The sequence below is a fragment of the Rhinatrema bivittatum genome, chromosome 1 (genome assembly GCF_901001135.1).
Source record: "Rhinatrema bivittatum chromosome 1, aRhiBiv1.1, whole genome shotgun sequence".
Lineage (NCBI taxonomy): Eukaryota > Metazoa > Chordata > Amphibia > Gymnophiona > Rhinatrematidae > Rhinatrema > Rhinatrema bivittatum.
The window spans coordinates 622,414,714-622,440,946 of NC_042615.1; the positions used below are offsets into that span (position 1 = coordinate 622,414,714).

Genomic DNA, 26,233 nt, shown 5'->3' on the forward strand with positions numbered 1-26,233 from the left:
CAGTGGAGCATTTAATGATCTTCATAAACAATGTCAATCACAATGGGGGGAGGGGGGAGGTTTGCTTTGTACGTACTTGATTTCCTCACCAAAATGGACTTGACGTCAGCCTTTGTTATGGCCAAAGCTATAACAATGCAAGTAATATATGAGGCCAATGCTCAGGGATGCAAGCAAAAGATAAAAGAACAATGCTACACACTCAATCTTTTGGACCAGTCTGTTGTTGATTGTTGCATTAAAGCAGTTTCTTTTTTTTTTGGATTGGCCCAAGAATTGTCCAGTTTTTTTTCTTCTATCAACCAGTCATTGGATGGTTCTTAGAGAATCATTACCAAATGGATGCCCAATGTCCAAATCGCTCTCGGGGGCATGGTTAAGCTAAAGCTGGAATGCAGCTGTATCCTTGAAGCACTAGATAGCACTGAGGATAAGGAATCTAAAAATCAGCAGCAGAAAAGCCGTTAGGAACTTGACTGATGCAACACACTGAAAACTGGTATTATGGAAGATCAGTACCTGCATGTAATCCAATTTGAAGTGCCTGAAAGGTGGAATATACTGTAAATCAAAATAACTAAATATATGATACTTCAGCCATTCAGAAGGTGTGGTCTAAGCTTGCAAAATGCTCAGATTGAAGTTCCCCCTGCTGTAAACTTACTGAAGAGTCTTGGAACTGTTCTTCAACAAAAAAGGTGCGATAGCTTTGATGTGTATGGATGCCAATGGGCTGCAAGCCTACTGACCATGCTTGTACAGTAAGCCATCCAAATGCTGCAAAAGGAAAAAAAAAGAGACATGTAACTGCCCACTCATTCAGTAACAAGGACGTCTTCAAACTTAATACCTTCATCGCATTCATTGACAAACTAAAGAGTTCATTAGACCATCAGATGGAGGCTAACAGAAATAATATTGACACATTTTTTTTACTTAATATTTCAAATTCCAATGTTGGTGAAGGTACCAGACAGAATCTCCCAGTACATTTTACTAAAGTGTGTCTTCAATTTGTTGAATTTACAGCACTCTCGGCTATGGGGGCCTGATTTACTAAGCTTTCTCCTCCCTGCTTATAGTACAGAAGAAGAAAAAATGTCCTTGTAAATCCAGCCCCACAGCGAGAAAAGATGATAAATGCAAATAAATTTAAATTAACCAAGTTATCTCTGAATCCATTGTGATAAAATATTTCCCAAGTGTTGGAACATTATGGCTGTTCTAGCTGTCGTGAATGATAGCTAACTGTAGCAGAGAACATCCTCCTGGCTTCCAAGAAGGATAAAAAATGTCCTTCAAAGAGAATCTCAGCACTTTGTCCCTCTTGAGTACTGAGAATGAAATCATAAAGGAATCATTTTTAGTAAAATGGCTGGAGTACATTTAAAGACTTTTTAAAGTTAGATACAGCAGTAGGGTTTTGGCAAGAACCCAGGAATTAGCACCTTAGCACTCCATTTGGACTTCATTGTTTGATCAGACCCACATGTGGAATCTATTCAGATGCACAAGTATCTCACACGACTATGGAATCCCAACTGCATTTTAAAAATGTAGGAAATTGTACATCTTGGGGGAAAGGTTAACCTCATAACTAGTACAAATAGAAAACAATTTAGCCCATGCCATTGCAAGCATTCCAAAAGAAAAAGGATCTCACTTTAAACCAACACTTTGATGTGTGATATTAATGTGAATATCATAAACTAAACATGAATGACTATCATAACTGAGCACGAATTAAAGCAAGGCGGAACATACAAAACTGATCCTCTTAATGCTGAACGACTATTCAAGAGTCCTCCTTGTGCTTACAAATTGTAATCATCAGTTGTTTCATATTTTAGATTTATGATTTTTCTAAAAGTATTTTAATGTTCTTAAATTTTTAATAGAAAAACATTTACTTGCACATTGTCACATTTACATGCACTTATTTGTCAATATCCATCAAAACGGGGAAAAAAATACATCTTTAACTGTTAACTTCCAAGATCACCCAGATCAATTATCTTCTGAAATCACCCAACACTGCAACGTTTAAGAAGGAAAAACCTTCCTTCTTCAGGGGCCTTTGAAGAAATGCTATCTTAAATTATGAGTGAATGGGGTATCCAGTACTGAAGACATCTCTGGAGAAAAAGTAATCTCTGCGTCAGACTTACAAAGACGCTAGATTTGTGCATGCAGATCTATTCTAAGATGCGTTCAAACGTAGCACATTGCCGGCAGTTTCCTCTGCAAGTAAATGTTTTTCTATTAAAAATTTAAGAACATTAAAATACTTTTAGAAAAATCATAAATCTAATATATGAAACTACTGATGCTTAAAATTTGTAAGCACATGGAGGCTTCTTGAATAGTCCTTCAGCATTAAGAGGATCAGGGAACAGGTGGCAAAGGAAGATAGCCCGATATTATAACTTCTTTTTGTGTGCCCAGAAGGAAAATGCCCCTTCCAAGAAAAGGGTTACATACATAAACGCAATGTTTGTCTTTTGTGAGTCTGAAAAGCTCCTGATGGAGACATGCGTCTAAACTTGCCGTGGGCTGTTATTAAGAAGATGCTTAGCTGCCATTTGTTGGTTTAGTGTATTTATTAAGAATATAATATTTCTGTACTTTGGTAGAATTTTCCACCTTGCCCACCACTATCACATGCTTTCAGAATGACATTTGTTTACAACAGCAAATGAAAGGGCCAGTCTTTAAAATAGCAAAATCAAAGGCAGAGCACAGACAAACAAAACACTCCCTAACAGATTTACCAAACAAACAGGCCCATTCAGTAAGGTCCACGGGAGAGCTGGCGCTCCGAGGCGAGCGCCAGTTCTCCCGACGCATGCCCAGGCACCTCTCCTGGGCATGCAATTCTTTTTTTAAATTAGGGCCCACGCTAATAAGGAAGCACTAGGGACACTAGCGAGTCCGTAGCGCCTCCTTATTGGCGGAAGCGGTGGCTGTCAGCTTAATTTTACCGGCATCAGTTGTCGAACCTGCTGACAGCCACGGGTTTGGAAAACGGACGCCGGCAAAGTTGAGGGTCCGTTTTCCAACCCGTAGGCTGCGGGCATATTTAAAAAAAAAAAAAAAAAAGTTTTTTTATTTTGGGGGGGCCTCCGACTTAATATCACTATGATATTAAGTCGGAGGGTGTACAGAAAAGCAGTTTTTTTCAGCTTTTCTGTACACTTGCTTGGTGCCATCTGAAATTAACTCCTGCCTTTGGCAGGCGTTAATTTCTGAGAGTAAAATGTGCGGCTTGGCTGCACATTTTACTTTCTGTATTGCGGGTGACTAATAGGCTTATCAACATGCATTTGTATGTGATGCATGCTATTAGTTTCAGGGGGGGTTGGCCGCACGTTTTCTACGCTCTATTACTCCCCCTTATAGTATAAGGGGTAATAATAGCACATCAAAAACGTGCGCCCAAACGGGGGCTAAACGGTACGCTCAGCTGAGTGCACCATTCTGTATCGGCCTGTAATTGATTAAGTCAACAGGTACCAAATGGCACAATGAAAAGGAGGAACGTCAGGCTACAAACTCACTGTACAATAAATGGGGTCTGAATAATCAAGGCACCTCCCTAAGTACTCTCGCATTGCATGGCAATTGGCAAACATCTCAAGTGAATATTAATATCAGCAAAATGTAAAATACTCAAACTATGTTTCAGCCAGATAATCTCTCCCAAGGGGATATGAAAAGAAAAATATTTAATCCTTGTTGTCTTTTCACATTTCAGGTAGGGATGAATCAGATGAACGGCTCCCTGCGATCCTGATGTTCCTAGGCAGCACCTACTCATTCTGTGTGAAACGCACAGAAAATAAATCTGAACCTACTGGGTGATTGGTATCTAATACTATCAAGGCTGATCCACAATAAAAACAAACAAATAGAGATGTAGCCTTCTTAGCGAGGAAAATGTGAACAATATAGACACATTACATTGACTTGGTTATAAGCATTTCATTCTGTACCTGCAAGCTAAAATAGATTTAGAAGGAAGACAAATTCACTGTAATTCTAAAAGAGTTTACCTTTTTTTAATTAAAGAAAAGCACAACAAAAAGCTAATTAATAAGCAAGTGCATAAAACCATCCTACCCTGCAGGATACCACCAGATGCGTTTACATTGTTTTAGCAGATGCTATAAAAAAAGAGCAGGCATTATAGGAAAAAGAAAATGCCAAAACGTGCCATAATGTTATTATTTGTGATAGCTGTGGGTGGATCCTTGGGCCGGTGGCAGATGACCATGTCCACGGGGAAAGATCCCGAGAGGGACCACCGGTCAGGCTCAGAGTTGGGAGGCAGACACACACAAGTTCTTTTATTAAACTGTTTTAGAGAACCACCAGAGGTGGCAGTAGTGAGCTAGAAGAGCCTGGATGGGCTGTAGTCCCTCAGGCACTGGAACAGCGATCCCAGGATGGCTGAGCTGTAGAGAAACTGAGATAGTGAGTAGGCAGAGTATGAAGAGTTCAGGAACAGGACCTTGATGGTAACACTCACACAGTAGTCTCTTGGAACAGCCCAGGAGCGGGAATGAAGTAGGCCCTCGAGGAGCGAGTACCTGGTTCCATGGAAAGCTCTGAGAGAGAGATGGTAACTCACTGGTGTTGTAGGCAGCGGTGACTTCCTGGCAGAAGTTATATTCAGTAGCAGGTCCGGGAACTTGGGCCCTTGAGGAGCGAGTACCGGTTCCAGACTGCGACCTGAAAAGCAAGAGAGAGAGCGAGGCCCCCGAGGAGGGGATACCCCTGGTAAAGTCCGAGGAGGCAGGGTAGCAAGGTAAGCGGAGAGCGAATCCCATCTGCAGCAATACCTGGAGGCAGCTAGGTAGGAAACCCTTTGCTAACTCGATTAGCTAACAAAACAAGAGATCTTAAATATCTGGTGATGATGACGTCATCTCAGGGGGACACCCCTGAGGTTTGCGCCACAGCTGGTACTTGAGTCGGGGCTGCGCCATGCGCGCCCCCTTAGGCATCAGAAGAACATGGCGGAAGGCAGCGTCTAGCCAGTCCGGGGACGCCGGAGGAGGTCGGCAAGATGATGCCGCGGCAGCCAAACCTCCATCAACCAAAGAGGGAGTCGCCAAAGAGGTAAGGAGGGCGGAGTGGAGACGTCGGGCAGCGACGGTCGCAACACATAATGCTTAGAATCAAAGATATCACCAACGCCTTAAATTTGCACATATTATTAAAAGGTCCAACTGCAAAAAAAGAAAGATCAATTTCCGGAAATTAGGAACAGCAGAATTCGCAATGATCAGGAAGGTTCAAGTCTGCTGCGTTAAACACAAAGGGGTAGATATTCAAAAGTTAGCTGTTTCCCTAAGTTAGACGGATAGCCATGTGCGTATATATTCATGCTTAGTCGCATAAGTTATAACTGGCTAAGTAAGACCTGCTCTATGGCACGGCTAACTTAGGGGGTCATTTTCTATCTCTATCGCACGCGAAAAAGGAATTTTCACGTGCGAAAAATCCCTTTTTGCATGCGATAGCCAGATAGGGGCGGAGTTGGGGCAGCATCAGGACCGGAAGAGGAGGAGTTGGGGTGGCGTCGGGGTGGATGCCGCAGAAACTTCGCTGGTGGCGAAAAGGTAAGACCCCTTATCGCCGCCAATAGCGCAATCCCAATATCACCATCTTTCACGGTGATGCTATTGGGTGCGAAAGCCGGCAGCGATAACACCGTGGTGGTGCGATCGCTGCCGGCTTTCGCAGACCCGCCCCCTGCTTCCCCCCCCCCCCCCGTCCCCCGTTACCATGCGATTCAAAGAGCTCTGCAATTTTAGAAAATCCAGGCCTTAGCCGGCCATCTTATGCAGCTAAGACTGAATATAGCTAGTTAGCTACATAAGTTATATGGCTAAGTAGCTCCGTCCCGATCTGCCCACTACATGCTGACAGCTTATGTGACTAAAAAGTTAGCTGTATAAGGGGCTGATGTAGTAAGATCTGCGGTGAAATTGGCGGTAGTTGTCTGTGTTTTTTTTCTTTTAACTTGCTCAGCAAAAGCAGGTGTCTCCATGGAATGTAATAAAGGACAGGTATGCAAATGAGATGCACGCAGAAAATCTACGCAAAAGTAAAACATGTACGACAACACGTGTGAATATGCATGACCAAGGCCCTATGTAATAAACTGCGCTGAAACCTGCATTAATGTGGTGACCGGCGATTGATTCCCAGGCCGAATGCCTCTCCCTTTCATAAAACAGTGCAGACGTTAGTGGTCCAGGAGTGGGACTGAAGGTGGGTAGAGCAATGTCTAACCCCTTCATGTTCATCTCTGATCATGTGGCAACTGTACCGGCGGATACCGGCAAAGCACGGGAAACGCAGCAGAGTATTTTTCAGCTGACCCGCAAAATGTACCATAGAATCTGGAAAAAGTGAAGGAATCCATGCATGGACACTCAACCACTCTAATGCCAGCAATGGAGTAAACTGTCCTCCATACGTGCAATTTAACTTCACGTCTGTCTTGACCCAGGTGCTAAAAACCGTGTACAATAACCCGCACTAACCGATGCGCAGTTCCCTGCATAACCTATAAAATTAGGAGTTCTAATTGACAATCACCTAAACCTGAAAGCGAACATCAACAAAACCACCAGAGACTGCTTTTATAAGCTCCAAGTGCTGAAAAGAATACGACCTCTCTTCCACACTCATGACTTTAGAACGATTCTACAATCAATCATTTTCGCAAAGCTGGACTATTGTAACACCATCATGCTTGGTCTCCCTTCATCACACACCAAACCATTGCAAATGGTCCAAAATGCCTCCGCCCGTATACTCACTAACACCAGGAGAAGAGAACACATAACACCTATCCTGATGGGCCTCCACTGGCTGCCTATCCACTTCAGAATAATCTACAAGGCCATTCTCACCATTTTCAAAAACATCCATCAATTAGCCCCAATCGATCTCCATATCCCCCTCCGATTACACTACTCAACAAGACCGACAAGAGATGCTTACAAAGGATCACTTCAAGTACCTCCAGCCAAAACTACCAGACACATCACGCTTAGAGATCGGGCCTTCTCCACAGCTGGTCCAACTTTATGGAACTCCATTCCCCCGGATCTTAGAATAGAACCCAGCATCTCAACATTCAAGAAAAGACTCAAGACGTGGCTGTTCACGCAGGCCTTTGCTAACTCCAACATTACTTAACTCCCTTCAATCAACATACTTCGCTAGTAATAGCATTAATAGCCACCCCTTATAATGTTATTATATATATTTATAATTATCTGATCTTCATTTTCCTTCTTACTCCAAGTTATTGATTCCCTGTTACATGTAACTGCTTTTCTGCACTATTGTTCAAATTGTAAAGTTTATTTTAATTGCACCCCTGTTTCTTGTGAACCAGCATGATGGGACTATCGTCTTGAATGTTGGTATATAAAAAAACTTAAATAAATAAATAAATAAATAAAATAAACCTGTGAATAATTAATTGCCTCCTTTGCATGCCATTTGCATGCACTCGCACAAAACCAGCCACAGGTTTTTAAGCAGGTTTATGCGCGTTTGTCCCATGCTGACCACATTATTACATATACGCAAAAGACTAGTGCGGGAAATGCCCACATAAAAACCTGCGCAAGTAGACTCAAAACCCGCGGCAGCTTTAGCGCAGCTCGTAACATCAGTTCCTAAGTGTCTTATGTGGCACCACTGACGTAAGCACACATTCAGGAGACCGCCACTTGGCCGCTTAAGTTATACTTATGCAGCTAAGAGGTGCTGAATTCGCTTTGAATATTGACCTCAAAATGTTCACCAGTCTAAAAAAAACACCCAGATGATTTAAAAAGTGTAATTTCATCCGAAAAACCTCAACCTAAGGAAGCATCTCATCTGCAAAACGTAGAAATAAGAAGTTACATAGTGTAGTGATTACAAGGATATTTTCCAGCTATCTGGAGTGTTCCTTCCTTAAGAAAGCAAATAAACTAATCCACCATCCACGCCCCTAAACCAGCCATTGCATTTAAACCCAATTCAGAGCTACATGTTGCCATGGAAATTTGAGCTTCCACAGCTTCTCATGCAGGAAAGTCCTGCACTTGGTGGCTCATGGCCTCCCACGAGCTGCCGCACTCACCCCTAAGAACTCCGATGCTGGGGAAGTCCTCCCGCAGAGTGGAAGCGCCGAACACAGCTTTCCGCTTGCGCAGCTGCCACCATGATCTCCCCAGCCCCGATGCACTGCTCCCCTAGGCACGCGCGTGCCCGATCCTGCCCTTCTTAAAGGGCCAGTGGCAGGAAATCGTGGCCTAGTGCCCATCGATGACATCACCACCCCAGGACTACTTCAGGCCGGCTCCAGCTTCCAGCCATTACCTTGGCAATGGGGTGATTCCTTTGGGAGTAGTGGTTTGCCTGCATTCCTGGTTCCTGAATCCCAATCCTCGCTTCTGGCTCCTTCATGTTCCTGAGCTCCTGTTCCTGGTTCCCCGGCAGTTCGGTTGGTTTCTTGAGTTCTTGTCTTCCTGGTCATTCTTTCCTACGTCTGACTCCAGTGTTCCCATCTTACATCTAAGGTCCTCGTCCTCCTCCTTCTCATCTACCCTTTAGATTGATCTTCTGGCTTTGACTCTGGACTGGATTCCAACCTTGCTTCTCGCCACCTGCTTCAACCACTGCTTGGACTCTGACCTTGTACTTTGCCGCCTGTCTCTGACCATGGCCTGTATATCTACATTGCTTAATCATCTCTTGACTCGTGGCTGTTCCTCTGCTGACTCTTCAGCGTGCTGGCCACAGTGTTACCAACTGCCTGGACTTCCACCACCTCAGATGCCCCCATCTAAGACCAGCCAGCCCCGGCACCTGAGGGTTCAACCTAAGGGGAATGTTGGCTGATATTGGTGAAGCTCCAGTTGGGCTTCTGCTTCCACCAGCTCCACTTAAGAACATAAGAACATGCCATACTGGATCAGACAAAGGGTCCATCAAGCCCAGCATCCTGTCTCCAACAGTGGCCAATCCAGGCCATAAGAACCTGGCAAATACCCAAAAACTAAGTCTATCCGAAGTTACTGTTGCTAGTAATAGCAGTGGCTATTTTCTAAGTCAACTTAATTAATAGCAGGTAATGGACTTCTCCAAGAACTTCTCCAATCCTTTTTTAAACACCGCTATACTAACTGCACTAACCACCCCCTGGCAACAAATTCCAGAGTTTAATTGTACGTTGAGTGAAAAAGGACTTTCTCAGATTAGTTTTAAATGTGCCACATGCTAACTTCATGAAGTGCCCCCTAGTCCTTCTATTATCCGAAAGAGTAAATAATCAATTCACATTTACCCGTTCTAGACCTCTCATGATTTTAAACACTTCTATCATATCCCCCCTCAGCTGACTCTTCTCCAAGCTGAAAAGTCCTAACCTTTTTAGTCTTTCCTCATAGGCGAGCTATTCCATCCCCTCTATCATTTTGGTCGTCCTTCTCTGTACCTTCTCCATCGCAACTATATCTTTTTTGAGATACGGCGACCAGAATTGTACACAGTATTCAAGATGCGGTCTCACCATGGAGCGATACAGAGGCATTATCACATTTTCTGTTTTATTCACCATTCTCTTTCTAATAATTCCCAACATTATGTTTGCTTTTTTGACTGCCGCAGCACACTGAACCGACGATTTCAATGTGTTATCCACTATGACGCCTAGATCTCTTTCTTGGCTGGTAGCTCCTAATATGGAACCTAACATTGTGTAACTACAGCATGGGTTATTTTTCCCTATATTCATCACCTTGCACTTATCCACATTAAATTTTATCTGCCATTTGGATGCCCAATTTTCCAGTCTCACAAGGTCTTCCTGCAATTTATCACAATACGCTTATGATTTAACTACTCTGAATAATTTTTTATCATCTGCAAATTTGATTACCTCACTTGTCGTATTCCTTTCCAGATCATTTATAAATATATTGAAAAGTAAGGGTCCCAATACAGATCCCTGAGGCACTCCACTGCCCACTCCCTTCCACTGAGAAAATTATCCATTTAATCCTAATCTCTGTTTCCTGTCTTTTAGCCAGTTTGTAATCCACGAAAGGACATCACCACCTATCACATGACTTTTTACTTTTCCTAGAAGCCTCTCATGAGGAAGTTTGTCAAATGCCTTCTGAAAATCCAAATATACTACATCTCCCGGTTCACCTTTATCATTTATTTATTTAAAACTTTTATATACCGACGTTCATAAACATATCACATTGGTTTACAGGTAACAGGGGAGTAATACATTGAACTGAGAGAGGAAAAATAACATGTTTGTTAACTCCTTCAAAAAAGTGAAGCAGATTTGTGAGGCAAGACTTGCCTTGGTTGGGTAAATCCATGCTGACTTTGTTCCATTAAACCATGTCTTTCTATATGTTCTGTGATTTTGATGTTTAGAACACTTTCCACTATTTTTCCTGGCACTGAATTCAGGCTAACCGGTCTGTAGTTTCCCTGATCGCCCCTGAAGCCCTTTTTAAAAATTGTGGTTACATTAGCCATCCTCCAGTCTTTAGGTACAATGGATGATTTTAATGATAGGTTACAAATTTTTACTAATAGGTCTGATGATGATGGGTACCTTCGGGGCTCCTCCCCACAAGTAGCCCCAACTCCCCCTTGGCCCAAGGGTCCACCATTACAACAGAAAGCTCTGAGTTTTTAAAGGTGGAACTTGATTGTTAAGCAGTCTCTAAAACAGATCACTGTTAAAAATAAAAAGTTGTATACACACTTAAAAGATATAATAGCATTGCATTCTTTGTAAAATACTATGCTGTACAAAGACATTTGAAAATAAATATGAGTCTTGTAGACATAGAGGGGTAGATTTTCAAAGGGTTACGCGCGTAATACACTTTAAAACCTACCCGTGCAAGAAGGCAATAGTTGTTAGGCAAGAAGACAATAGCTTGAACTACTCATAGCAGCCTATACTAGTGTTTCCTAAACCTCTTGTGGAGGCATATCTAACCAGTCAGGTTTTCAGGATATCTGTTATGAGCATACATGAGATAGATTTGCATATTTTGGAGACCCAGTTGTGAGGGAGTCCATAAGAAACTCCCTCAAACCACTTTAAAGAACCGGACACAGGTAGCTGGCCCGGTCCTCAGGGATCAACCCTGGTACGTTCCCTTTAGCCAGGGGTTAAGTTGCCAGGGCAGAGAGAGCTTGGGGAAGCCCCGGGAAGCAGAGAGAGAGAAAGAGAGAGCTACCGATTGCAAGGACCTCACCTGACTAAAGGTTTGTGTATAACTGAACGAAGGTGACCCATGGGTGTAGTGTCCATAGTTCACGGTGGTGCATAAGCACCACCAACTTTGAAATGGGGTGTGTCGTGCACCACTAACTGTGTGCATATCCAGGAGCGTGGCAGCCACGAAAAGGAAGAGGCCTGTGAGGCTACCGGCAGACCCCATTTTGTCAGTTGCCGAGAAGAGGAAGAGGCCCGCAAGGCTGCCAGTGGACCCCATCTTGCTGGCGGCTGAGAAGAGGAGAGGCCCGGGAGGCTGCTGGTGAACCCCATTTTGCTGGTGTCTGAAAACAGACCTGAAAACAGAAAGAGGCTCGGGAGGCCGGCGGCGGCCAAAAAGAGGGAAAAGCCCATTCTCCTGCTTCTCTGTGTGCTGGCTTTCAAATCGTATGCAGCCAGTAGGTACTCTATGCTGATCTGCATTACAAGATAGGCATAGAGCAAGTGCTAGCCCCGTGAGTTTTGAATAGCATAGGGCAGACACGCGAGGAGCTGTGGGAGAACAGTTTACTTCCTCTTCTCGGCCATTGGTGGCCTCCCAGGCCTGCTCTTCATCTTGGCCGCTGGCAGTCTTCCAGACCTAATAGGGAGCCTGCCTGTGTTTGTGTATGTGTGTGTGTGTGTGTGTGTGTGTATGAATGGTAGCCTGCCTGGGTGTGTGCTGAGAGTGAATGGCTGGGGGTATGTGTGTGAATGACAGCCTTCTGGCACCGAGTGTGTGTGTGAATGGGGGCCTGATGGGGGGAGATGTGAATGGGAGCCTGCCTGAGTGTGTGTATGTGTGTTTGTGTGTGTGTGAGAGAGAGAAAACATGTGGGTGTGAGAGCCTGTATGTGTATGTGAGAGAGAAAGCAAGAGGGAGTGAGAGCCTGTTGTGTGGGTGTGAAAGAGTGTATGTATGTATGGGAATGGGAGCCTGCATGTGAGAGAGAGCATGTGAGAGCTTGTGTGTTTGTGTGGCAATATGAAGCTATGTGAGAGAGAATGTGTGTCTCTTTGGGGGGGAACGAGAGACTGCACGTGAGAGACAGCATATGAGAGTGAGAGCCTGTGTGTGTATGAGAAAATGGCAGCCTTCATGTGAGAGTGAGAGCCTGTGTGTGTCTATATATGTATGGGAATGGGAACCTACACGTGAGAGCCTGTGTGTCTGTGTGTGAGAGAGCATGTAAGAGTGAGAGCCTGTGTGTGCCTGAGGGGGAATGGGAGCCTGTGTGTGAGTGTGAGAGCAAGTGTGTGTGTGTGGGAGTGGAAGCCTATGTGTGAGACAGCATGTGAATGTGAGACCCTGTGTGTGTGTGTGTGTGTGTGTGTGGGAGTGGGAGCCTTGTGTGAATGAGAGCATGTAAGAGTGGGAGCTTGCATGTGTGTGTGGGAATGGGAGCTTGTGTATGAGAGAGTGCATGTGAGGGTGAGAACCTTCATGTGAGAGAGAGCATATGAGAATAGGAGCCTGTGTGTATGTGAGAGAGATCATGCAAGAGTGGAATCCTTTGTGAAAGAAAACTTGTGTGAGAGCACACGTGAGAGACAACCTGTGTGTGTATGTGTGTATGGAGGAAGGAAAAAAGACAAAAGGAGAGAGAAGAAACAAAGAATAAAAGAGACCCTGAAAAAAGAATAAGAATAAAACAGAGAAGGGAAAAAAAGAGACTGGGACCAATTGATCAGAAAAATAAGATCAGACAACAAAGGTTAAAAAAAGGTTAAAAAAAATTATTTTGCCTTTCAGCAATTGGAATATGTCATATTTGGGAATGTGCACTTCTTATATATTTGTATTTTACTTTTTCATCAGTATTCCAGAGTTCAGAGTCTGGTTTCGCCTGCTTATTTCTGTTTCTAAATTGTAGTCCCTTCTTCTGTATTAGGTAAGGGTCTGTGTGCAATGTGCATGTGTACACATGCACATGCACACAGGATCTGTGTGCAATGTGCATGTGTACACATGCACATGCACACAGGATCTGTGTGCATGTGCAATGTGCATGTGTGTCTAGTGTGCAGTTTCTCTCTAGGGATTTGTATCAGTCTGGCTTGTTCAATTTGCCCAGTAGGTGGTATATCAGTGTTCCAGGACCTGGTATGTCACATAAGAAATATAAGAAAATGCCATACTGGGTCAGACCAAGGGCCCATCAAGCCCAGCATAATGCTTCCAACAGTGGCCAATCCAGGCCACAAGAACCTGGCAAGTACCCAAAAACTAAGTCTATTCCATGTTACCATTGCTAATGGCAGTGGCTATTCTCTAGGTGAACTTAATAGCAGGTAATGGACTTCTCCTTCAAGAACTTATCCAATCCTTTTTTAAACACAGCTGTACTAACTGCACAAACCACATCCTCTGGCAACAAATTCCAGAGTTTAATTGTGCGTTGAGTAAAAAAGAACTTTCTCCGATTAGTTTTAAATGTGCCCCATGCTAACTTCATGGAGTGCCCCCTAGTCTTTCTACTATCCGAAAGAGTAAATAACCGATTCACATTTACCCGTTCTAGACCTCTCATGATTTTAAACACCTCTATCATATCCCCCCCTCAGTCGTCTCTTCTCCAAGCTGAAAAGTCCTAACCTCTTTAGTCTTTCCTCATAGGGGAGTTGTTCCATTCCCCTTATCATTTTGGTAGCCCTTCTCTGTACCTTCTCCATCGCAATTATATCTTTTTTGAGATGCGGCAACCAGAATTGTACACAGTATTCAAGGTGCGGTCTCACCATGGAGTGATACAGAGGCATTATGACATTTTCCATTTTATTCACCATTCCCTTTCTAATAATTCCCAACATTCTGTTTGCTTTTTTGACTGCCACAGCACACTGAACCGACAATTTCAATGTGTTATCCACTATGACACCTAGATCTCTTTCTTGGGTTGTAGCACCTAATATGGAACCCAACATTGTGTAATTATAGCATGGGTTATTTTTCCCTATATGCATCACCTTGCACTTATCCACATTAAATTTCATCTGCCATTTGGATGCCCAATTTTCCAGTCTCACAAGGTCTTCCTGCAATTTATCACAATCTGCTTGTGATTTAACTACTCTGAACAATTTTGTGTCATCTGCAAATTTGATTATCTCACTCGTCGTATTTCTTTTTTTTTTTAAATTTTCTCTTTATTAACTTTTTCAAAATTACATCAAGAAAACTTCTCGACATGCATATATGTATACAGCGTATTCTTCATAATTATAAGTACTCAAGCAATATCAAATCACAAGTATACAATATTAAGTCCACAATACAGACTCCAAGAATAAATATTAATCCCAATTATCAATTATTTTCATATTTTAAGGAGGAAAACTTAAAACTAAACTAGCATTGGCAGGTGCTACTATTATAACTAGGAGGTGGTATATTCTCAGACATACTGAGGCTTCAGGACTGATATCAGAAACTCAGTCGAAACCCTCTACATGTTTATCACTCAGGAACTGAGTTAGCTGTGAGGGTGTAAAAAATAAAAAGGATTTATCTTTAAATTTAACATAACATTTACAAGGGAATTTAAGTAGGAATGATGCCCCTATCCGTAAGACCTGCGGTCTCTTAGAAACATCTGGGTACACTCTAACTTGCATTCCCATAAACTTCTCAAGTCGATATTTAAAGAAAAGCTTCAGCACCCATTCTTTATCCATTTCTAACGCGAAGGTAATTATCATTGTTGCAGTTTCCACCTGGGCCTGATCCGAAGTTTCCAAAAAATCTGTTAAGCTAAACCCGTTTTTTGTTTCTTTTTCCCCTCCTGTCGCTCCCAACAGTTCTTTGTCATTTCTGGAAATTAGTCTATTAGAGTCTCCTCTTCTTATTTCTTTAGCTGGTATACAAAATGCCCACACAAGTGGTGGAATTTGCTCTTGTCTCACTTTCAATATCTCTTGGAGGTATTTATTAAAGATATCTCTTGGCAACATATGTGGAACTTTCGGGAAGTTCACCAAACACAAATTTTTATTTTTTAAAGTGTTTTCCAAATTTTCCATTTTACCAAGTAATGCCAAATTATCTTTTACCATTAACTCATGCTTAATTTTGATAGATTCTAATAACGGTAATTTCTCAGCATCATGTTGATGTAATACCTTAACAGTATTTTCCGACATTTTAATACAAACTTCATGATTTTGGATATTTGCTACAAGAGGCTCAGTACGTGTAATAACTAAGTTACCAAGTCTCTCCATTGCTTCCCACAGTGATTCCAACGTTATCTGAGGAGGTTTTTGTAATGAGAAAGTAGGAATAGACAAACTTAGCTGTTGGGGTGTCGATGAGCTTTCCGGCATACTCAGTCCCGTTGAACCTCTGTCTGGGCTGCTGAGACTCCCTGGCCGGTTGAACTCCGCAGCTACTTCGGCCTGCGTTGCTTCCGGGTCTCCATCCAGGTTTTGCAGCGACGCCGGGTTCCTCGGCACCTCCCTCATCGGGGATAGAGTGGTTTCTGAGTCCGGCAGGGAACTTGCTTCCTCCAATTCAGTTCCCGGTTCCTGCGACTCACCTCCCGATGTCGAAGCAACTCTTAGAACGTGGGCATCCATCGGGCTGGTTTTCGGTGTCTCAGGGATATCCCCAGGGATGGCTTTCTCCCTGGCTCACCGTTTCCTGGCCGAATGGGGCATATTAACAAGGTAAATGCTTAGGAAAAATCCAAAAGTAAGCGCCCCACGCTCTCGATGCTAGCACTCCAGCGCCATCTTGGAGTCCTCTACTCCACTCGTCGTATTTCTTTCCAGATCATTTATAAATATATTGAAAAGTAAGGGTTCCAATACAGATCCCTGAGGCACTCCACTGTCCACTCCCTTCCATTGTGAAAATTGTCCATTTAATCCTACTCTCTGTTTCCTGTCTTTTAGCCAGTTTGCAATCCATGAAAGGATATCGCCACCTATCCCATGACTTTTTACTTTTCCTAGAAGCCTCTCATGAGGAACTTTGTCAAACGCCTTCTGAAAATCCAAGTATACTATATCTACCGGTTCACCTTTATCCACATGTTTATTAACTCCTTCAAAAAAGTGAAGCAGATTTGTGAGGCAAGATTTGCCCTGGGTAAAGCCATGCAGGCTCTCACAGGCAGGCACGTGGGAGAGAGAGGGAATGTGTGTGAGAGGATTGGCATGTATATGAGAGAGGGAATGTGTGAAAGAATGAATGTGTTAGTATGTGTATGTGAATGAGAGAGAGAAGAGAGAGTCTGTGTGGTCCTACCTTCCCAATTTATGATAATCTCTGGGTGAGTGGAAATCAAAAGGTCCCAGGTATGGAGAGCACAACATTTTTTAATCCTTATTATTTTTAATTATTGGGTGTAATTTGATGTTTCTGTTGTTTTGAACCATTTTATTGTTTTTTTGGGGAAATATTAGAAAATGTTTTTATTATGGATGTTTTATTAATCAGATATTTGAAATATTTTATTGATGTTTTGGAAATATTAAAACACATTTATGCACGTTTTTAAAAAAGTTATTGGATGTTAGTTGGCTGTTTTGACATTTATTCTTTGTATTATTATGGGTTTAATATTATGAATGATGATTTATATCTTTTGATTTGATTGCTCGATGTTTTGCGAGGAATAATAATACAGTCAGGCTCTGTTGTTGCGTCCGTGAGGCTCAGACAACTTCGCCCGACATGCCTCACCTTTCTCTCAGCTTTCTCCACCAGCCTCGGGAGTATGGCTTCCACGGCGTCTCCTTGCCGCACCCTCCGGCTTCCCCGGAGCAGCTCTGGTGCGGCGTTCGGCCATCTTGACCCGAGGTCTCCTAGGGCGCGTGCGCATCCCTACCTTTGTTGGCGTGAACCTCGGGGGCACCCCCCTCGAGTGACGTCACTGCTTCCACATATTTAAGGTTGCCCATTTGCTGACTCTCGCCGAGTTAGCAAGGATCGATATGCCCCGGTCTGAAGCTACACTGCCGCTTCTATCCACTGGAAGCTATTTTCACCCTTCAGGGTTCCCTAACCTGGGTACCCGCTCCTAGGGGGACCTCTGCTTATTTACAGGTGCCTATCCTCGAGGGCCTGTGTGCCTATTCCGGTGCCCGCTCCATTCTTCAACCTGCTGAAAATCCATCTATCAGCTACAGAGAGTGAGTACAACTTCTACCAGTCTGTCTCTCATAGTTCCTCGTTACCTCTCTGCATCAGGCCCCTTCACAACCATTGTGGAACGGGTCTCCTCTGCCGAGGACTACGGACTGCTAACACTTATCCTCTCTACTGCTCATTGGGATTCTCTCTACTCAGCTATGGGACATAGCAGGCACTGCAGGAGAGACATCTGCCAGTCTGTCTCTCCTGCAGTGCCTTATTGGACATCTGCATCGGGGCCTTACACCACCATTGTGGGACGGGTCTCCCTCGCCAAGGATTACAGACTGCTACCAGCTAACCTGCTCTCTGGGGCCACCTCTGGTGGTCATCCTAGCTGTACAATAAAAGAAACTATCTCTGTGTTTGTGCTATTGAGTCTATCCCGGTGCATTAGTCTCCCTACGGGGCTCCTCCCCATAGGAAATAACATCACTATTGCCCCTGAGAATCCACCAAACACCTAGATATCATAACATCTGGTTTCCAGTACAGTTTTTAGTGGCACATTTCTATTTGTATTTGGTGAGGGGTTGTCTGTATTTTAAAGGTTCAGTTCTTGTGTAACTTGAATTTTTGCTGTGAAAATTATGGTACTTATCATCACTGACTTTTATGGCATTATGGTCTTCTCTCATTTTTATTTTAAACAGAAAATATTTTTTTCATTCACACATTTTATTGTAATTGATGTTAGTAGATTAGGCGATTATTTTAAGGGATGACTTTAGCTAATTTTCTCTCTAAGGATTGGGTTGCGATGAGCATAAAATTGCTAGGCTTTTTGCACCAAAGAAAGTAGTGCCCACAAGGTAATGTAGGAGGGTGGACTGTGTTGTAGGGCACTCGACAACAGCAAATTTTCTACAGCAACACCAACTTCAGCAGTCACCCTACACAGTGGTGTACCTAAGGTAATTGCCACCTGGGGCGGATACTTCCTTTGGCACCCCCCAAATGAATAATTTTAAAATTTACACACACACAGAAAAATATGTTTGGAAGTAAATTTATAACATTCACTTTTTATTAAACACTGACAAAACAACACAATAAAGTAGTATACAATCCAAGCAAAAAACCCCAAAAACAAAACAAAACAAGAGGCTTAAATTCTATCTGTACAATGAATTGCCCTGACTGGAAGTAGATTTTTAAATACTACACTAAGTATAAAACTGTCGCAAACACTGGTAAACAAAGTTTTTGTTTCCTTCAGGCTTTTTGGTGTTCCAAATAGATTTTTTGATTCTGATCACAGATATTACATCAAAATTTGTACATCACGTAAAGTTTTTAAGAAACGGCTAATTTTGTGTAACAATAATTGTGAAATTTTAAAACATAATTTCGCGTACATATATTTTCTTGCAGGACAGTAGTTTTTATGATTTTTAAAATTCATGTCATATTTTTGATGGCCATAAGCAACGTAACATGTAACAGAGACTAACTTTTTTAAAAATACACCAAGAAACTCTGCCTGATCATGCCAGAACTTGCTCGGGCAAGCCCCAGCTCGGCTGCAACAACTGTGTGAATGAGCGAATCGTATCGCTAAAATTGTTGAGTTTAAAGCTTGTGGATTTAATGTCATATACTTTATGAAATGTCGCGCCAATGTTATAATAGCCATGACACATTTTGTTACATCTGTGGTGAGTTTACTCTGAAAGCACAGAAAAGGAGTATGACTGCACTCATTAAGAAGGCATACGAGTTATACTTTGGGTGCAAAATTGGTGACCAGGACAGAGCATGGGCTCCTCATTTTTGTTGCACATGTTGCACCAGTAGTCTGCGAGCTTGGCTGAAAGGTGTGCGACCATCCATGCTGTTTGCCATCCCAATGATATGGAGGGAACAGAAAGATCATATAACTGACTGTTACTCCTGCATGACGAATGTGTCAGGATACTCATCAAAGAACAGGAAGTTTATTGAGTACCCTAACCTTGCATTGGCAATGAGACCAGTGCCGCATGATGACAGTCTTCCTGTTCCAAAACCGCCAGAGGTGTGGACACTTGATGACGAGGATGAGGAGGTAGGCGATGATGGCAAGATGTCGCAGATGGAAGCTGCAGCTGATCCTGACTTTGTGCCATCAACATCCAGTGATCCTCATTTAATACTCAGTCAGAGCTGAACGATCTGGTCAGAAATTTGGCTTTTTCAAAGAGTCAGGCCAGAGCTGCTTGGTTCAAGGATGGAATCTTTTGTCATCTGTGTTGTGTCCGTCGGTTCCCGATGCCCTCTCTCCGCCCTCCTTAAAACATAAGAACATAAGAACATAAGAAAATGCCATACTGGGTCAGACCAAGGGTCCATCAAGCCCAGCATCCTGTTTCCAACAGTGGCCAATCCAGGCCATAAGAACCTGGCAAGTACCCAAAAACTAAGTCTATTCCATGTAACCATTGCTAATGGCAGTGGCTATTCTCTAAGTGAACTTAATAGCAGGTAATGGACTTCTCCTCCAAGAACTTATCCAATCCTTTTTTAAACACAGCTATACTAACTGCACGAACCACATTCTCTGGCAACAAATTCCAGAGTTTAATTGTGCGTTGAGTAAAAAAGAACTTTCTCCGATTAGTTTTAAATGTGCCCCATGCTAACTTCATGGAGTGTCCCCTAGTCCTTCTACTATCCGAAAGAGTAAATAACCGATTCACATCTACCCGTTCTAGACCTCTCATGATTTTAAACACCTCTATCATATCCCCCCTCAGTCGTCTCTTCTCCAAGCTGAAAAGTCCTAACCTCTTTAGTCTTTCCTCATAGTGGAGTTGTTCGATTCCCCTTATCATTTTGGTAGCCCTTCTCTGTACCTTCTCCATCACAATTATATCTTTTTTGAGATGCGGCGACCAGAATTGTACACAGTATTCAAGGTGCGGTCTCACCATGGAGCGATACAGAGGCATTATGACATTTTCCGTTTTATTCATCATTCCTTTTCTAATAATTCCCAACATTCTGTTTGCTTTTTTGACTGCCGCAGCACACTGAACCGACGATTTCAATGTGTTATCCACTATGAACCTAGATCTCTTTCTTGGGTTGTAGCACCTAATATGGAACCCAACATCGTGTAATTATAGCATGGGTTATTTTTCCCTATATGCATCACCTTGCACTTATCCACATTAAATTTCATCTACCATTTGGATGCCCAATTTTCCAGTCTCACAAGGTCTTCCTGCAATTTATCACAATCTGCTTGTGATTTAACTACTCTCTTTGGCGCCTCCCTCTTCGCCCGCGGGAAGATTGGCTGCCGCGGCATTCTTCTGCTGAAGTCCTCTGGCATCCCCGACCGGCTAGACGCTGCAAACCGCCATGTGTCCTGGAGGCCTAGGGGCGCACACGTGGCCCCGGCTGAAGTACCGGCGATGGCGTGAACCTTGGGGGCGTCTCCCGAAGATGATGTCACCCGTGACGGATATATAAGGTCTTAGAATTTGCTAACAGATTGAGTTAGCATGGGCTACTCTACCTAAGCTACTCTGCCTCCTTGGACTTACTAGGGGTACCTGCTCCTCGGGGGCCTCGCTCTCTCCTTTGTTTTTCACGTGACAGTCTGGAACTGGTACTCACTCCTCGAGGGCCCTCGTTCCCAGACTTACTCGGTACTCTCTTCTGCCTGGAAGTCATCACTGCCAACTGCATCAGTGAGTTACCATCACTCTCTCAGAGCTTTCCCTGGAACCAGGTACTCACTCCTCAAGGGCCTATACATTCCAGATCCTGGGCTTCTATGAGACATTGTGTGAGTGTTACCATCTGGTTCTGTACCTGAACTCTGTATACCCTGCCTACTCACTATATTTCAGTTTCTCTACAGCTCAGCCTCCAGGGATCGCTGTTCCAGTATCTGAGGGACTACAGCCCAGCCAGGCATTCCAGCTCACTACTGCCACCTCTGGTGGTTCAGTATACTGTCTAAAAAAAGAACTAGTGTGTGTCTGTCTCCATACTCTGAGCCTGACCGGAGGTCCCTCTCTGGATCTTCCCCCGGGGGGTGTGGTCATCTGCCACCAGTCCAAGGATCCACCCACAACTCTCCTAAATAACAACAATCTGATATGAAAATTTCAGTATTTCGCAGCTGTCTTGAAGATTTGACAAAATATTTCAACAAAGTAGACAGTCTGACGTTTTGCTGTGACATCAATGGATTGTTTTGTGCTCTCAGATGTGACCACGACCCAACAGAATGGCGACTGTTTATTGATTCATCAGTCTTAAGTTTGAAGGCTGTTTTACTGCACAACGGCAATATCTACCCATCAATACCTGTCGGACATTCATATGCCATTCATATGAAAGAAACGTATGAGAACATGAAACTACTGCTGAACCACATTGAGTACTCAAGGTACAACTGGAATTTGTGTGGTGATCTCAAGGTAGTTGCAATTCTATTGGGTCTGCATCTTGGTTACACCAAGTATTGTTGCTTCCTTTGTGAGTGGGACAGTCGAGCAAGTGATTCGCATTACATCAGAAAAGTTTGGCCTCTCCGCAAGAAGTTGGTTCCAGGGCAAAAGAATGTTGCGCATGACCCATTGGTGGATCCAAGTAAGATATTTCTTCTACCTTTGCACATCAAACTTGGGCTGATGAAAAACTTCATTAAGGCAATGAACAAGCAAAGTAAAGCCTTTGATTATTTTTGTTGTTATTATTGTTGTCATCCCATTTGAACGGTTTCTTGTTTTTTACCCTATTTTATTTGAACGGTTTCTTGTTTATACCCTATTTTATCTTTGACTGTTCCTCTGTGAAGCTTGTTGCTACGTTGAGTTACCTGTAAACCGAGATGATGTTCCCAACGTATCTCGGTATATAAAATGCTTAAAATAAATAAATAAATAAATTATTTGCGGCAAATGTTTCCACGCATAAGAGACACCAAGATAAAAGAAGGTGTTTTCGTTGGCCCACAAATCCGAGCTGTGATGAAGGACAGCCACTTTGATGGTCTTTTGCAAGGTACAGAATGTGTTGCGTGGACAGCCTTCAAGAATGTTATTTGTAACTTTCTAGGCAACTATAAGGCAGTAGACTATATCAAACAGGTTAAAAATCTGCTTCAGGCATTCAAATTGATGAAATGCAACGTCATTAAAGATACATTTTCTTCATTCCCACTTGGACTTCTTCCCAGGCAACCTTGGCACTGTGAGTGACGAACATGGTGAAAGGTTTCATCAAGACATTGTCAAAATGGAGAAACGGTATCAAGGCAAGTGGAACCCCTCCATGCTGGGTGACTATTGTTGGACTCTCATCCGCGAAGCGTTGTACAGTGATTACAAATGAAAATCTGCGGCAAAACATTTTCAATTTTGTTCTCTGGTGCCAACATTGCCATTATAGCTTATGCCGCTACAGACACGTAACAATCCTTAATGTATATCGCACTTTTCTTGTCAAAGGTACGTGATACAGACAAGATAAATGCATATTTGTGTTCAGCTTGTTAAAATCTATTTGTTTCACCGAAGGTTGTGGAGGAAACAAAATGTTCCCAGAAGTTTGTTTACCAGTGAAATTGGAAATAAGAAAAATGCAAGACATTTATATTCAAACTTTTTATTGAAAGCCAGTAACAGTACAAATAAAGGCACAATGCAAATGTCTTTTACATCCATCCAAGAGCAAGAATCGTAAACACATTTTTGCTAAATTGTTTTGTTTTTATAATATTAATCCCCAAACCCTAGCCTTCTCCATATAATCCTCCAAATGCAGGGCATTTATAATTTAGTGAACAAGTATTATTGCATTGTACTTTATACAAAAACACACAAAATCCAAACTCAGGGGGTCATTTTCTATTTTTATCGCACGCAAAAAGGGACTTTTCGCATACGATACCTAGATCGGGGTGGAGTCGGGGTGGCATCAGCACTGGAAGAGGAGATGTCGGGGCGACGTCAGGGCGGACGCCATGGAAACTTCACTGACGGTGAAAAGGTAAGGCCCCTTATCGCCGCCAGTAGCACGCCCAATAGCACCACCTTTTACGATGGCACTATTGGGTGCAAAAGCTGGCAGCGATTGCACCGTGGAGGTGCGATCACTGCCGGCTTTCGCAGGATGGCCCCCTGCTTCGCCCCCCTGCCCCAAATTAGCACCGGGATTCAGGAAGCCACGGTAGTTTAGAAAATCCGGCCCTCAGTCAGCCTATTCACAGTCTCTGCTTTCAAGCCTTAATCTCTGCAAACCGATCGATAATCTCATCAAACTTCACTTGCTTTGCATATTCATGCTCAATTGAAAGTAAAGCCAAATTTGTCAATCTTGTCTGACTCATGATTGAGGATAAGTAATTTTTTATCAATTTCAATTTGGAAAAGCTTCTTTCACATGAAGCAACAGACACACATACAGTCAAAAAGAATCTCAAACACAGTGACATGCTTGGCAGAGATTCACAAAAATCCCATTTCACAATAAATTCCAGAAACTGCAATGCTGTCTATTTCTTTGTCTCTTCAGCACTGATTTTGGCAGCTTTCAAATGACTCTGAAGTCCAATTTCCATACTATCTTCATCAGAGAATTCATCAACAATCTGAGTTAAATTTGGGATATACTTTTTAAGTTCTTCTTTGTTTGCAAAAAGCAAAGTATTTGGCTGAATAACAGCGAAGACTGACAGAACTTGATCCACTGCCTTAGATAGAATCTCCAGTTCTTGATGAAAATGATCAAGATATTCGAGCAAAGCCCATTTTGCTTCCTTTGGCAATGTGAGTCCAGCATCCTATGCCAGTTCTTCTGGCATAATTTTAAGGAGCTTTATTCTCCCTCTTCTCTCCATGGAAATATCCATTTCCTCACACTTTGTATTTGTAAAATGAATGGCCGTCTTCACAATTTCACTGCGATGATCTTCAAGAAACATGTTTTAGAGCTTGGAGCTTCAGAGTGCATTATTAAGGCCGATTCCAACTGTTTGCAAATATTTTTGTATGAGATTAATTTCTTCCAGGACTTTATCCCAAAAAGAAAGGTAACTCAAAAAAGAGAAATCACATACAGCAGACAGCAAAATCTGAGCCTATCCTCTTGGGTCCACATTTTCTTTGGGATCACACAGTACTTCCAGAGTTGAGGTCAGTTTCTCCACATTGGCCTTCACTAGGTTTACAGCATCATAATGAGCACTCCATCTTGTCTGAGAAAGCCTTTTGACTGTCATGCCAACATTCTCCATCAGCATTTTCCATCGATGAGGAGAGGCTGAAAAGAAGGAATAGACTCTCTCTAAGGTTCCAAAAAAAGTCGCCATGAAGAAGTACTTCCAAATGAATGCACTCTACAAAGATTCAGAGAATGATTTGCACAAGGCACAAACAATGCCTTGGGATGAAGCTCTCTGATCTTTGACTGAACACCACCATGAATCCCAGCCATAGTTGCAGCATTGTCATATCCCTCATCATAGCACAGGTTTATGTCCAGTCCATCGCTCTCTAGATGTTTCAGGATATCCTTAGAGAGCTCAGCAGCAGTCTTTCCAGCAATAGGGAAGAAGCCCAAGAATGATTCCTTTACTTCAACTTTGTCACATTCAATATGGATGTATCTGATCGCTTCACACATCTGATCAGTGTGGGACACATCAGAAGTGCTGTCAAAAAGAATCCCCAAATACTTTGCTTTTCTGATATCAGCCACTATTTTCTCTTTGACTTGATTCCCCAAAAGGCAAATAAACTCATTTTGAATCTTTGGAGATAAATATGAAACCATTCTCCTTCCAGATGGAGTAGGCTGCTTAATCTTTACAAAATGTTCTTTCAAAACTGGATCATAACTTGACAGCAATTCTACTAATTCCATGAAGTTTCCTTTGTTTGTTGATGACATATCCACTTTGTAATCATGAAAAGGAAGATTCTGGCGAGCTGGAAACAATGTTACATTCAAGAGGCGATGTCAAATATCCTTCCATTTCTTTCTCTCCCTGTTCATTGCTGCTTGATGGATTGATCAATGATTTTTTGAAGCTTCAGCTTTGCTTCCAAGGTTTTCCATTTCTCCAGGCATGAAACATTCTGCTCAGAAGCCTCAGGGTCAGCCACCTTTGGGTGTAGCTTCCACCATGCTTGAAACACAGTGTTATAAACTGTAAAGGTTGTGGGTGGATCCTTGGACCAGTGGCAGATGACCACTCCCATGGAGGGAAGTCCTGAGAGGGGCCACAGGTCAGGCTCAGCGTTGGAGACACACACACACAGAAAAAAGATTTTATTAACAGTTCTAATGTTCGCCAGAGGTGGCAGTAGTGAATAATACTTGGAGCTGAAGGCTAGCAGAACAGGCAAACACAGAGGGCAGCAGTGAGTAGAATCTACAGCAGTGCTGAGGAGTCCTGTTCCACAATGGAGGAAAAGCAGTTCCAATGCAGATAGCCAGAAAGGCTGAAGGTAAGGTACTGCAAGATGGTGGTAATTACTCACTCTTGTTATGGCTGTGAGGATGATGTTCCAGCAGATGGTAGATGAAGCAGATACCAAGATATGCACTCAGGCCCTCGAGGAGCGAGTACCTGGACAGAGAGTAGTACCTGAAATAAACAAAGTAGGTAAAGAAAGCATAGGGTCCCCGAGGAGCGGGTACCCAAGGAAAAAACCCCCGAAGGGTGGAGAGAACCTCCAGTAACAGCGGGAGTGGCAGAGAAGCTAAGACCAAGCGAGTCCTTGCTAACTCAATTCAGTCAGCAGTGAAGCAAACTAATATACTCCCAGGAAGGGACGGAGTCACTG

General features: G+C 42.9%; 1 long non-coding RNA gene across 1 annotated transcript in view; it reads right to left on the bottom strand.

Moving 5' to 3' along the window:
* Window positions 1-273: 273 nt before the first annotated feature.
* The window catches only part of LOC115073365, a 96,892-nt gene continuing 70,932 nt past the window's right edge, over window positions 274-26,233 (bottom strand). The window contains exon 3 of the long non-coding RNA XR_003851997.1: window positions 274-777. This is a non-coding gene — a long non-coding RNA (uncharacterized LOC115073365). The remainder of the gene's footprint in view (window positions 778-26,233) is intronic.